Source organism: Trachypithecus francoisi, unplaced genomic scaffold (genome assembly GCF_009764315.1).
Source record: "Trachypithecus francoisi isolate TF-2019V2 unplaced genomic scaffold, Tfra_2.0 Lachesis_group17, whole genome shotgun sequence".
Lineage (NCBI taxonomy): Eukaryota > Metazoa > Chordata > Mammalia > Primates > Cercopithecidae > Trachypithecus > Trachypithecus francoisi.
The window spans coordinates 2,165,045-2,178,376 of record NW_022681462.1 but is presented as its reverse complement, the minus strand read 5'-3'; the positions used below and the strand labels follow the sequence as shown (position 1 = coordinate 2,178,376).

Below are 13,332 nucleotides of genomic sequence, written 5' to 3'. Positions count from 1 at the left end.
CTCTGAGATGATGCAATGTCCCTCTTGACCCTGGTTTTCTTGTTTTCTTATTTTTATCTTATAATTTGGCAGGTGTTTCCATGGCTCCCTCAAATCTTGCTTTAAGACAACACGTAAAGAAAGGACCATACATGACGTTCAGAAAACCTTTATAATATAATGCTAAATCCAATATCACTTCATCTCACTAATCCTCACAATAACTTTGTGAGGTACTTATTATTTTTATTCCCATTTAACGATGAATAAACTGAGCCTCAGAGGTGTTAAGTAAGCTTGTCCAATGAAAGATAGATCCCACCTGTCAATGTGGCACAATCCTTGTGAAATCGCCTTGAAAAATTGTAACTAAGGAAATTATGGCAGTGAAAGACATCAGACCTAACCAATTCCATCTTGCTTCTGACCTCTAAATTGTCCTTATTCATTCCTGGGTGTAGGCCGAACTAGCCTTGGGAAGGAATTTAATTTATAATTTAAATTAAAGCCCTTTCCCAAAGCTAAACTGTTTTTGTAAAACAAATGAAAGCCCACCAGCTAAAACAAATGAAAGCCCACCAGCCACCAAGTTAGAATGAGAGGGGCTGGAATTCTAAATATTATCAGCCATTATTCCAGAGGTCATAAGATTCGCAACTTCCCCAGTTACTGTTAAAGGCAACATCTCTATTGTGAAACTAAGATTGGCCTTTTGAGATGTCTTTTCAGGTTTTCACGTTTCTAACAACGGGTGGCCACACCTTGCCCTACCAACCAGTTCTGTGGCCCCCACCCAGTAACTGACTCGGCAGAAGAGAACAGCGTCAACTCCCTATGACTTCATCCCTGAGCCAGCCAATCAGCACTTCTGATTCACTGGCCCCCTACCCACCAAATTATCCTTAAAAACCCTGATCCTTGAGTTTTGGGGGAGACTGATTTGAGTAATAATAAAACTCTGGTCTCCCACACAGACCACTCTGTGTGAATTACTTTTTCTCTATTGCAATTCCCCTGTCTTGGTAAGTTGGTTCTGACTAGGCAGTGGGGAAGGTAAACCCCTTGGGCAGTTACACTTGTGCCAGAAATCAGGCCATCAACATTTCCTCTTTGGCAAACATTGGAAGGTGCCTCTGGATTGAAAAGAAAGCCTACGTGAGAGCAGGGCTGGTGTGATTGGCCAGTTCCATGATTTCTGGACAAGTCTTTCTGGAAGATGCATTTCTGGAGGATAGCTTCTCTAAAATAGATTAGCACAGGCTCTCTTGAGCAGCCACGTGGTTTAAGTGTGTCAGATGTCAGTAGAGACCACTCCAGAGAAGGATGGCAATTTCTAGAAATAGCCCAGGGACTCACTCCAGGACTCAATTAATTCCATATCCAAAGGAAGGTCAGAGGCCGGGCGCGGTGGCTCAAGCCTGTGATCCCAGCACTTTGGGAGGCCGAGACGGGCGGATCACGAGGTCAGGAGATCGGACCATCCTGCTAACACAGTGAAACCCGTCTCTACTAAAAATACAAAAACTAGCCGGGCGAGGTGGCGGGCGCCTGTAGTCCCAGCTACTCGGAGGCTGAGGCAGGAGAATGGGTAAACCGGGAGGCGGAGCTTGCAGTGAGCTGAGATCCGGCCACTGCACTCCAGTCGGGCGACAGAGCGAGACTCCGCCTCAAAAAAAAAAAAAAAAAAAAAAAAAAAAAAAAAAAAAGGAAGGTCAGAGACAGGAGCCATGGGTGTGGCCACGCACATCTGGCCAACCATCTGTCAGTTATGAAAGGGCAGCCATGGGCTCAGCAGGGTCCCGACTTGTCTCTGATGTTTGAAAGTTCAAGTCTATGAGTTTAAATTTTCTAGTTTTCCCAATAGATCAAACATTGTTTTGATTTTAAATACTTCATTCATTTATGTAACAAGGAGTGAGTTTCTGGCTGATCACAGGAGCTATAAAGAGAAATAGAATGAAGCCTGTTCTCAAGGATCTGACAGTGTGGTGGGGCAGGTGCTACAACAGGCTTTGCAGGTTGTGCCAGGAGCTTGGGCCTTACCCTACCAAGCCCAGTAGGAATGTGGTCAGATGTGTACAGGCCACTCTGGCTAGACCAGGGAGGATGTATTCAGGGAATATGACTGACTGTGAGGTGAGCAGCTAAAAAGTTGTCACAGTTTCTTAGGGGAGTGAGAACAGCTGCCTGAACTAGCTTTGTGGTGGTGACAGCAAGTGGGTAGAATTGCCAGGACATGGCAATTTAGGTATAAGGGGTGGGGAGGAAGAGGTGCTGAACACGGTGTCCAAACAGCTGGCTTGATGGGAGGTGCTGCCTGCCCACTGAGGCAGGGCAATAGGAGAGAAGCAGGTTAGAGAAAGAGAATGATTCCAGTTTGAGGTGCCTGCAAAACTTTAGGACCAGCATATGAAATTGTACTCTTCCATTAAAAGCAATAAATCCAGGGAGGGACCAAGGTGGCCGACCAGAAACAGCCGAGGTCAGAGGTTCTCACCAAGGAGAATGAAAATGGTGAGTGAATCCTGCACTAGCAACTGAGGTGTCCAGGTTTTGTCAGTGGGACTGACTAGGCAGCCCCACGGAGAGTGAGAAAAGCAGGGTGGGGCGTCTGCCCACCTGGGAGCGGCACGGGGCAAGCGGACCTCTGATTCTCAGCCAAAAGAGGCAGTGAGTGATTGTGCTGCCCTAACTGGGAAACCTCACTTTCTCCATGGATCTGTGCTATCCGCAGATCAGGCGATTCCCTCGTGAGCCCCACACCACCAGGGCCTTGGGTCCCAAGCACAGAGCTGTGCAGATTCTTGGCGGCCGCTACAATGGAGACAGCCTAAGATTACAGAGCCCCTGCGGGGAGGGGTGGCCACCATCACTGGAGCTCCAGTCTGCCATTTTCCCCTGCTGGTGTCCTGGAGACTGGGCAGTTTGGACCCAGGAGGAATTCCCCACAGCACACCACAGTGGCTGTGGCAGACTGTGGCCAGACTGCCTCTTTAGGCTAAACCAAGACCCATCCCACCTCACCAGGCAGGGCCTCCCTGCTGGAATTTCAGCAACTCCAGCCAGGGGCTGGATGTCCCTGGGTTGGAGCCCCTCGGGAGGAAGGGCAGTTGCGGTATCCACAGAATAGTGGACTTAGTCTCTCCCCTGGCTGGCTCTGAGGAATCAGCGCTGTCTGCATGAGTGGGATCCCCGACAAGTGCAGGGCACGCCCTCTGCTAAGAGTCCGCCAGAGTGCTTTGTTAAGTGGGTCCCTGATCCTGTGCTTCCTGACTGGGTGAGACCCCTCAACAGGGCTCAGCAGAAACCTTATACGGTCACATTCTTGCTGGCATCAGGTCAGTGCCCCTTTGAGAGGGAGCTCCCAGATGAAGGAGCGGGCAGCCGTCTTTGCTGTTCTGCAGCCTCCACTGGTAACACCTCCACGGGCAGGAGGGACCCAGGTGAACAGGGTCTGGATTGGACCCCCAGGAAACTGCAGCAGCCCTACAGAAGAGGGCCTAACTGTTAAAAGAAAAATAAACAGAGCAACAACAGCAACAGCATCAACTAAAAAGTTCTCACAAAAATCCCATCCAAATGTCAGCAGCCTCAAAGACCAAAACAAGATAAACCCATGAAGATGAGAAAGGATCAGCCAAAAAATGCTGAAAACGCAAAAAACCAGAGTGCTTCTTCTCCTCCAAATGATCACAACATGTCTACAGCAAGGGCACAGAACCGGGCTGAGGCTGAGATGGATGAACTGACAGAAGTAGGCTTCAGAAAGTGGGTAATAACAAACTTCACTGAGCTAAAGGAGCACGTTTTAACCTGATGCAAAGAAGCTAAGAACCATGATAAAACATTACAGGAGCTCTTAACCAGAATAACCAGTTGAGAGAGGAACATAAATGACCTGATGCTGCTGAAAAACACAACACGAGAACTTCCCAAGTATCCATAGCCAAATAGACCAAGCAGAGGAAAGAATTTCAGAGCTTGAAGACTATCTTGCTGAAATAAGACAGGCAGACAAGATTAGAGGAAATAAAAGGGAAAAAGAGTAAACAAAACCTCTGAGAACTATAGGATTATGTAAAAAGACTGAACCTATGACTGGTTGGGGTACCTGAAAGAGATGGGTAGAATGGAACCAAGTCAGAAAACACCCTTCAGGATATCATCCAGGAGAACCTCCCCAACCTAACAAGATAGGCCAACATTCAAATTCAGGAAATCCAGAGAACTCCAATAAGGAACTCCATGAGAAGATCAACCCCAAGATACATAATCATCAGATTCTCCAAGGTCGAAATGAAGGAAAAAATGTTAAGGGCAGGGATTACAGGCACGCGCCACCACGCCCAGCTAATTTTTGTATTTTTAGTAGAGACAGGGTTTCACCATGTTGGCCAGGCTGGTCTCGAACTCCTAACTTCAAGTGATCTGCCTGCCTTATCATCCCAAAGTGTTGGGATTATAGGAGTGAGCCATCAGACCTCAGTAGGCTGAGGCAGGAAAGTCGCTTGAACCCGGGAGGTGGAGATTGCAGTAAACTGAGATTGCACCACTGCCCTCCAGCCTAGGTGACAGAGCAGGACTCTGTCTAAAAAAAAAAATGTTAAGGGCAGCCAGAGAGAAAGGTCAGGTCACCTACAAAGGAAAGCCCATCAGACTAACAGTGGACCTCTCAGCAGAAACCCTACAAGCCAGAAGAGATTGGGGGCCAATGCTCAATACTCTTAAAGAAAAGAATTTGCAACCCAGAATTTCCTATCTGGCCAAACTAAACTTCATAAGCAAAGGAGAAATAAAATCCTTTTCAGACAAGTAAATGCTGAGGGGATTCATCAGCACCAGACCTTGCAGGAGCTCCTGAAGGAAACACTAACTATGGAAAGGAAAAACTGTTATTAGCCACAACAAAAATACACTGAAATACAAAGACCAATGACATTTGGAAGCAACTACCTCAATAAGCCTGCAAAATAACCAGCTGACATCATGATGACAGGATCAAATTCATACATAACTATATTAACCTTAAATGTAAATGGGCTAAATGTCCCCATTAAAAGACACAGAATGGCAAGCTTGATAAAGAGTCAAGACCTATCAGTGTGCTGTATTCAAGAAACCCATCTCAGGTGCAAAGACACAAATGGGCTCAAAATAAAGGGGTGGAGGAAAATTCACGAAGCAAATGGAAAGGAGAAAAAAGCATGGGTTGCAATCCTAGTATCTGATAAAACAGACTTTATTTATTTATTTATTTATTTTTGAGATGGAGTCTTGCTCTGTTGCCCAGGCTGGAATGCAGTGGTGTGATCTCGGGTCACTGCAACCTCTACCTCCTGGGTTCAAGTGATTCTCCTGCCTCAGTCTCCCTAGAAGCTGGGATAACACGCCACCTTGCCCTTCCAAAGTGCTGGGATTACAGGCATGAGCCACCACAACCAGCCTGACAAAACAAACTTTAAAGCAACAATGATAAAAAAGACAAAGAAGGGCATTACATAATGGTAAAAGTATCAATTCAACATGAAGAGCTAACTATTTTAAATATATATGCACTCAATACAGGAGCACCTAGATTCATAAAACAAGTTCTTAGATACCTATAAAGAGACGTAGACTCCCACACAATAACAGTGGGAGACTTTAACACCCCACTGTCAATATTAGACAGATCATTGAGACAGAAAATCAACAAGGATATTCAGGACTTGAACTCAGCTCTGAATCAAGACCTGATAGATATCTATAGAACTCTCCACCCCAAAACAACAGAATGTACATTCTTATCAGTGCCACATGGCACTTACTCTAAAATCGATCACATAATTGGAAGCAAAACATTCCTCAGCAGATGCAAAACGACTGAAATAATAACAAACAGTCTCTCAGACCACAGCGCAATCAAATTAGAACTCAAGATTAAGAAACTCAAAACCACAGAACTACATGAAAATTGAAAAAACTGCTCCTGAATGACTCCTGGGTAAATAATGAAATTAAGCCAGAAATCAAGAAGTTCTTTGAAACCAATGAGAACAAAGAGAAAACATACCAGAATCACTGGGACCCAGCTAAAGCAGTGTTAAGAGGGAAATTTATATCATTAAATGCCCACATCAAAAAGCTAGAAAGATCTCAAATGGACACCCTAACATCACAACTAAAAGAACCAAGAGCAAACCCCAAAGCTAGCAAAAGACAAGAAATAACCACGATCAGAGTGGAATTGAAGGAGATAGAGACACACACAAAAAAAACCTTCAGAAAAATCAGTGAATCCAGAAGCTGGTTTTTTGAAAAAATTAATGAAGTAGATAGATCACTAGCTAGACTAATAAAGAAGAAAAGAGAGAAGAATCAAATAGACACAATAAAAAATGATAAAGGGGATATCACCACTAACCCCACAGAAATACAAACAACCATCAGAGAATACTATAAACACCTCTATGCAAATCAACTAGAAAATCTAGAAGAAATGGATAAATTCCTGGACACATATACCCTCCCAAGACTGAACCAGAAAGAAGTTGAATCCCTAAATAGACTAATAACAGGTTCTGAAATTGAAGTGGTAATAAATAGCCTACCAACCAAAAAAAGCCCAGGACCAGATGGATTTACAGCTGAATTCTACACAGATACAAAGAGGAGCTGGTACCATTTCTTCTGAAATGATTCCAAGCAATTTAAAAGGAAGGACTCCTCCCTAACTCATTTTAAGAGGCCAGCATCATCCTGATACCAAAACCTGGCAGAGATACAACAACAGGCCGGGCGCGGTGGCTCAAGCCTGTAATCCCAGCACTTTGGAGGCCGAGACGGGTGGATCACGAGGTCAGGAGATCGAGACCATCCTGGCTAACACGGTGAAACCCCGTCTCTACTAAAAAATACAAAAAACTAGCCGGGCGAGGTGGCGAGCGCCTGTAGTCCCAGCTACTCCGGAGGCTGAGGCAGGAGAATGGCGTAAACCCGGGAGGCGGAGCTTGCAGTGAGCTGAGATCCGGCCACTGCACTCCAGCCCGGGCTAGAGCAAGACTCCGTCTCAAAAAAAAAAAAAAAAAAAAGAGATACAACAACAACATCTAAATTTTAGGTCAATATCCCTGATAAACATCGATGCAAAAATCCTCAGTAAAATACTGGCAAACTGAATCCAGCAGCGTATCAAACAGCTTGTTCATCGCAATTAAGTCAACTTTATTCCAGGGATGCAAGCCTGGTTCAACATATGCAAATCAATAAATGTAATTAATCACATAAACAGAACTAAAGACAAAAACCACATGATTATTTCAATAGATGCAGAAAAGGCCTTCAACAAAATTCAACATCCCTTCCTATTAAAAACTCTCAATAAACTAGGTATTGATGGAACATACCTCAAAATAATAAAAGTCATTTATGACAAACCCACATCCAATATCATCCTGAATGGGCAAAAACTGGAAGCATTCCCCTTGAAAATTGGCACAAGATAAGGATGCTTTCTAGATCCTATATCTAGAAAACCCCAACATCTCAGTCCAAAAGCTTCTTAAGCTGATAAGCAACTTCAGCAAAGTGTTGGGATACAAAAATCACAAGCATTCCTATACACCAACAATAGACAAGCAAAGAGCTAAATAATGAATGAATTCCTGCTCAAAATTGCTACAAAGAGAGTCAGATACTTAGGAATATAACTAATAAGGCAAGTGAAGGATGTCTTCAAGGAGAACTACAAACCACTGCTCAAAGAAATCAGAGAGGACACAAACAAATGGAAAAATATTCCATGTTCATGGATGGAAAAAAATCGTTATCATGAAAATGGCCATACTTCCCAAAGTAATTTATAGATTCAATGCTATTCCCATTAAACTACCACTGACATTCTTCACAGAATTAGAAAAAACTACTTTAAAATTCATATGGAAACAAAAAAGAGCTTGTATAGCCAAGACAATCCTAAGCAAAAAGAACAAAGCTGGAGGCATCATGGTACCCAGCTTCAAACTATGCTACAGGACTATAGTAACCAAAACAGCATGGCACCAATACAAAAACAGATATATAGACCAATGGAACAGAATAGAGAACTCAGAAATAAGACCACACATCTACAACCATCTGATCTTTAACAAATCTGACCAAAGCAAGTAATGGGGAAAGGATTCCCTAGTTAATAAATGGTGCTGGGAGAACTGGGTAGCCATATGCAGAAAATTGAAACTGGACCCCTTCCTCACATCTTTTACAAAAATTAACTCAAGATGGATTAGAGACTTAAATGTAGCACCCAAAACCGTAAAAACCCTAGAAGAAAATCTAGGCAATACCATTCAAGACAGGCATGGGCAAAGACTTCATGATGAAAATGTCAAAAGCAATTGCAACAGAAGCAAAAATTGACAAATGGGATCTAATTAATTTAAGTTGCTTCTGCACAGCAAAAGAAACTATCATCAGAGTGAACAGACAACCTACGGAATGGGAGAAAATTTTTGCAATCTATCCATCTGACCAAGGTCTAACATCCAGCATCTACAGGGAACTTAAACAAATTTACAAGAAAAAAAAGCAACCCCATTAAAAAGTGGGCAGGCTGGGCATGGTGGTTCACATTTGTAATCCCAGCACTTTGGGAGGCCAAGGCAGGCAGATCATCTGAGGTCAGGAGTTCAAGACCAGCCTGACCAATATGGTGAAACCCCGTCTCTACTAAAAATATAAAAAATTAGCTGGGCATGGTAGCAGGCACCTGTAATCCCAGCTACTCAGGAGGCTGAGGTAGGAGAATCTCTTGAACCCAGGAGGCAGAGGTTGCAGTGAGCTGAGATTGTGCTATTGCACTCCAGCCTGGGCAACAAGAGTGAAACTGCCTCAAAAAAAAAAAAAAAGAAAAAGAAAAAAGTGGGCAAAGAACATGAAAACACACTTCTCAAAAGAAGACATTTATGTGGCTAACAAAAATATGAAAAAAAGCTCAACATCACTGATCATTAGAGAAATGCAAATCAAAACCACAATGACATACCATCTCATGCCAGTCAGAATGGTGATTATTAAAAAGTCAGATGCTTGTGGGGCTGTGGAGAAACAGGAACGCTTTTACACTGTTGGTGGGAGCGTAAGTTAGTTCAACCATTGTGGAAGACAGTGTGGCGATTCCTCAAAGACCCAGAACCAGAAATACCATTTGACCCAGTAATCCCATTACTGGTTATATACTCAAAGGAATATAAATTATTCTATTATAAAGATACATGCATGCATATGTTCGTTGTGGCACTATTCACAATAGCAAAGACATGGAATCAACCCAAATGCCCATCAATGACAGACTGGATAAAGAAAATGTGGTACATATATACCATGGAACACTAAGTAGCCATAAAAAGAAACGAGATCATGTCCTTTGCAGGGACATGGATGGAGCAGGAGGCCATTATCCTCAGCAAACTAACTCGGGAACAGAAAACCAAACACTGCATGTTCTCACTTATAAGTGGGAGTTGAACAATGAGAACATGTGAACACAGGGAGGGGAATAACAACACACACTGGGGCCTCTCCAGGGGTGGCGGGGAGGGAGAGCATCAGGATAAATAGCTAATGCATGCTGGGCTTAATACTTAGGGATGGGTTGATAGATGCAGCAAACCACCATGGCATACATTTACCTATGTAACAAACCTGCACGTCCTACACATGTACCCCAGAACTAAAAATAAAATAAAAATAAAAATAACACACATATTCCTGTGTGTTATCCAAATAGCACTGCCAAGCAACATAGTAGTAGTTAAAACATATTGAAATCTGATTATATTCCAGTCAATGTACTAAGTTTTTTACATCATTATTTATTCTAACATGCGACTCTCTGAGGTGGATGCTATTAGTGTCCTCAATTGCATAGATGAGGAAATGGAGGCTTATAACAGGTTATGCAACTTTCCAAAGAATGTGTGAGGTTCAGAAGCCACATTAGAACTCAGGCGTATTTAACTCAGTCTATGAAGACTTTGGCCAAATCCTTGTCTCCCACCTCCCTCTGGCCTCATTATTTTCAATACTTTAAAATGGAATGTTTATATGTTTTTAGGTAAAAAAGCAATAAATCCAATTTGAAATTGTTCACTCAACACTTTTTAATTGAGCACTTACTATGTGCCAGGCAATATGCTAGAAGCTGGGGGCTTATTAGAGAGCTATATGCAGCTCTGTCCTCCAGGAGCTGACAGTCAAGTGGGGTGCAGAGCGAGTCTCAAAGAAGTTTGGGACTCTGGCCGGGCGCGGTGGCTCAAGCCTGTAATCCCAGCACTTTGGGAGGCCGAGACAGGTGGATCACGAGGTCAGGAGATCGAGACCATCCTGGCTAACACGGTGAAACCCCGTCTCTACTAAAAAATACAAATAACTAGCCGGGCGAGGTGGCGGGCGCCTGTAGTCCCAGCTACTCGGGAGGCTGAGGCAGGAGAATGGCGTGAACCTGGGAGGTGGAGCTTGCAGTGAGCTGAGATCCAGCCACTGCACTCCAGCCTGGGCGACAGAGCGAGACTCCGTCTCAAAAAGAAAAAAAAAAAAAAAAGAAGTTTGGGACTCTGTGGAAAAACTATCAAGTTACTCTTCTTTGTACATTTCCAGGCAAATTACACCAAATAAAGTGCATTGTCTCCAGCTTGTGCCCCTTCCCTCTGCCCCCTCAGCTGCATTCTCTATCCTGGGCACAACCTCTGGTCCTACCACCATGGCATGGAGGCAGTACCTCTGTCCTCTCATAGACCTGCCTCCTGCTGAGGGCCACTAGGTACCAGGCACAGGTGGGTGCTGTGTAACACTTCCTTACTTAATCCTCACAGCAGCCCCCCTCTCTCTCTTACAAATGAAGAAACTGGACAGGTGAGTCATTTCCCTAAGGTTGCTGCTGAGGACCAGAGCCAGGACTGACTAAAAATCTGTCTGACTCCACAACCTGAGAGTGCAAAGTCATTGAGGGAGCTGGTATTGCCTTTAGGCCTGGGCAGGAGGGGTCTCTGCTTTAAATAACCCCATGCTGGCCCTCCTCCAGCCACACCCCTCCCAAAGGGTCGAGAAGCCCATAGGGTCAAGGGGCCATGCCCACCGGGAACCCTGCCCCTGCTCTAGCTATGGTCTGAGTGCCCAGGACTCCCAGATTCTCTGTCCAAGAGGCTCTGAACTGGTTCTAGAGCCTGCCTGGGACTCTTCCCTGGTCCATCTTCCTGAGGTCCATCTTCCTGAGTGCACCAGCTTGCACTGCCCTAGGCCCAAGGAGCAGCCGTTTGTCAGGGATGGGGGAGACAGAGCCTGGAGATGTGGGCAGGGCGTCCACAGGCAGGTGTGCAGGGCCTCCTGTGCAAGGCCCCTTTGACATGGCGTGGACCTAGGGCTGGGGAGAGAAGGGGGCAGGTCAGGGGCAGGGAACCAGAAACCAGCTCTCCTCATGACTTCCTGCTCTCAGGCTCAACTCCAAGGGGCTGGAGTACTCTTGGTTTGAACCTGGCCTCCAGGTTGTGATGCAGTGTATTTGCCAGGTTAGGAGGGTGGGTACATTTGATTTAACAATGTGCTATCTTGGTCCATGTAATGGTCATCTCTGGACCCCTACCTCATGTCCTTCCTGCCCACCTTTCTGTCCAGCCATCGCTATGGCAACCAGCTGCATGCTGGGTAACCCATGTACTTCACCTCAGTGACACTGCAGATTCTAGGGGCTTCTGCCTTGGGGGCTTCCTTACTTCCCCCAGGAAACCCTTGCCGAGACCACATCACCCTTCTGATGTGTGTGCAAACGCTGGAGGGGTAACACCCTTGGGGCAACGCTGGGCCAATAGCAGCAGGAGCCTGAGGGAATATACTCTTCCATCCCTCAGGACGATGGTTCTGAGACACTTTCTACCTGGTTCCGTGGAGAACCCCTTGTTGCCCAGAGTGGTGATCAGTTTGATAATGGACATCTGGGTTGGCTTGTCCTTCTTCCCTTTTGGCCTCTCCAAGACCCCTACTCCTGTTCCTTAGAATCACTCCCCAAATAAACTGCCTGCCTGCATGCCCTGTTCAAGACTCTGTTTTGGAGGGGAGTGAGTATCACTGCTAAGAGAATCTTTAACTTTTAGATATCTGGGCTACGGCAAGTCATTTGTACTCTTGACCCAAGTCCCTCAAGGTTTAGGAGTGAGCCAACTTTCCCTTTTAATTTTATGTTCTTTATCCAGGAGAACGATGGTTGGAGTAGGACAGGGCAAAATGTACATCACGAAAGGGAAATGTAAGTTTAAGGTAACTCAGAAGATCTTTTTTCCCTATTGTCTCATAAGTGTCATAAATGGTTGTCTTTGAAAAAATACATTAAAAAATCAGGATCCAAATAAGGAACCAATCTTGTTGATTGGTTGATATATCTTCTTGGTATTTTTACCTGTACAGTTTTTCTCTTTGTGTAGAAATTTAATTATTTGTCCAATGGAGTTTACTACAGTAAGAATTTTTGCTGATTCCAACCCTAAAATGTTACCTATTACTGGTAGTTGTACCCAGAGTCTTGGTCAATTTATTAATTTTTTTTGCATGAAAATTTCATAGGGTATTCTTTGTTCTTCCATCAGAAGGCACGTAAGATCTCATTGTATTTCTCTGGGTGATGTTAGCAGTCGTTGATGATCATTTGCTAGCTCCATCAATTCATTAGAGGTTGGACGTTGGTGGTATTCTATCATTCCTTCCTCAGTTAGCTGAAATATTTTTAAAAGAAAAAATTTCACTCTGAATTATTCGATTGGTCAATTCCTATAGGAAAGGCTGAATAAACACTTAATTATTTCCCTGTATTTGTCAGTTTTTGAGTCATGACGTCTTAAGAGATTACCCAACTACTGCATGCATTTTCACATCTGGCCCTGCCTTGATGGACTCTTCGTGAGTAAAACTCACAAATGAGATCATGAAAGCACAATCAGTGATCCTGGGGCTCTGTGGACAATGAAAGCTGCCATCTAGCCAGGGACCCCTGAGTGCGAGGCACTTCCATGTCCCTCACGCGTGAATCCTCAGGGACCCCAAGAGGGAATAGTGATGCTCATCCTGCAGATGAGGAAATTGACCCCTGGGCCTGTCTCACTCCAAAATCCACATCATGGCTCGTTCTGTTTATCACAGGCACTGCGGGAGATTGGAAATGCACAAATGGAACTTTAATTTTCTTTTTCTTTTTTTTTTTTTGAGACGGAGTCTCGCTCTGTCGCCCGGGCTGGAGTGCAGTGGCCGGATCTCAGCTCACTGCAAGCTCCGCCTCCCGGGTTTACGCCATTCTCCCGCCTCAGCCTCCCGAGTAGCTGGGATTACAGG

At 44.6% G+C, this 13,332-nt stretch overlaps 1 protein-coding gene across 1 annotated transcript in view; it reads right to left on the bottom strand.

The window, feature by feature from the left end:
• CNGA3 (cyclic nucleotide gated channel subunit alpha 3) overlaps window positions 1–13,332 on the bottom strand; it is a 59,953-nt gene that overhangs the window by 34,789 nt on the left and 11,832 nt on the right. The gene's annotated exons all lie outside the window — the stretch shown is intronic.